Here is a 1,804-nt window from a genome sequence, read left to right as displayed (position 1 = left end):
TATCGTATAGACATACACGTAAACACAAATAAACACACACATACATACACACACACATACTATATATATTATATATATATATATATATATATATATATATATATATATATATAAATATATATATTTATATACATACATACATATATACATACATACATACATACATACATACATAAATACATAAATATAGATATATATATATATATATATGGACGTAAACATACAAGAATACACATGTGCGAATTCATCACCTATGGGAGTATATATAAATCCGATTGTAGGCTGTGAACATAAGGATATGCGTCGTCTACATATAGAAGGATAAACTAATACAAACTTCTGGATATAGAATATACTCGTTGCATACAATATGACGAATGCGAAATGTTATGTGAACGTACGTACCGATATGGACTGGAGTACGTCCTTGCTGGTTTGCGGTGACATGATAAAATATGCGAGGATCTATTTGGATTCGCAGTAAATATGGTATTTGTACCGTAAATAGCCTTGCTTAGATTCCGTATAGTTGTGGAGATAGTTCTGATAATATACTTTACAGCGTGTTTTAGACCACAAAGAACCTTCACTCTGATGACTTTGTAGTTATGCTCAACTGCGATATACACGACTGGCTATTATCTGTCCTAACAACATTGACAAATATCGACTCTATATGTGATATGATGGCCGAAGAGAACAATCTTGTTCCCTCTATCTTTCGATCAGTGCGCAGTTCAGCGGTCGGGAATCATTGCATTACTATTCGTTTCTCCACTCGGCGTGCGGCGTTGGCGTTCATCTCAGTTCACAGTTCACACTTTGCAGATCAGGTCCCGAAAGATGAGGTCATGAGACTGAGAACGTCAACTCGTTTTTGCACCCAGGCAATAACGTTGAACGTGAGCACAAAAAGTTTAAGAATTTTATACGTTTTAACGTAAAAAGATATTGCTACATATACTCCAGAAGTTCGAACTACACCCAGACGCACAGAGACTGTATGAAAGTTCCAAATTTCAAATTTCAGAAAAGTATGAAAACTGCAGAAAAAGGACAAAATTTGTTGAATATATAAACTGGAGAAGACGCCAAAATACAAAAATAAATAAATAAGTAGGAAAACTGCAGAAAAAGCCAATATTTTTAAAATATACAAACCGCGAAAAAGCCAAAATATATTTTGCAATATATATTTACATGATGGATTAAATTTAGGGCACATAAATACACGTGCCAATATTAAATCATACATACTTGATACAATCTGACGTAGCATCTTCGTTGTCGTGCATACCACAGAGGGACAGGTTGTTTAGGTATCGCGAAGCCCAGGCGAAGGTTGTACATTTTCATAATAATAATATATATATAGCCCATTCCTATCCTACTAATACAACGCAGCCATGACTCAAGCATCACTGCAGTCGTTGATGAACGACACGTTCACCGCAATCAAGGACACACCAGTGACAAAGAAAACATCGGCGAAGAAAAAGGGTAAGAAAGCCAAAAAGGAGGAAGAAACACCACAGACAGAAATATCACTAATCGATACTGCGACACATGAACAGAAAGCAAATGGTAATAAGAAACGGATATATAAATCACATAGTTCTGTTGCGGGAGTTTTGTCAACAGAATTGAAAAATTCATTAAGAGATCAGGAACCATTGTTAAAAGTTAGTAGTAAGCTGAAAGTGTCGTACACGGCGCTAGACGACGTGGCAGTGGAGAAGCTAGCGGACCAACATCCCAGAGCACAGGTTGAGAAAAAGGTAATTTCAATAGCACTCAATTAAGA

At 35.8% G+C, this 1,804-nt stretch overlaps 1 pseudogene across 1 annotated transcript; it reads left to right on the top strand.

Moving 5' to 3' along the window:
• Positions 1-1,244: 1,244 nt before the first annotated feature.
• SARC_15310 (hypothetical protein) lies at positions 1,245-1,782 on the top strand (annotated as a pseudogene; the record flags this gene model as incomplete). The annotated part of the gene is made up of 1 exon: positions 1,245-1,782.
• Between the last annotated feature and the right edge of the window lie 22 nt (positions 1,783-1,804).

This window comes from Sphaeroforma arctica, assembly GCF_001186125.1.
Source record: "Sphaeroforma arctica JP610 unplaced genomic scaffold supercont1.5919, whole genome shotgun sequence".
Lineage (NCBI taxonomy): Eukaryota > Ichthyosporea > Ichthyophonida > Sphaeroforma > Sphaeroforma arctica.
Note: the sequence above shows the minus strand (reverse complement) of the source record. Positions and strands in the feature narration are given on the sequence as shown.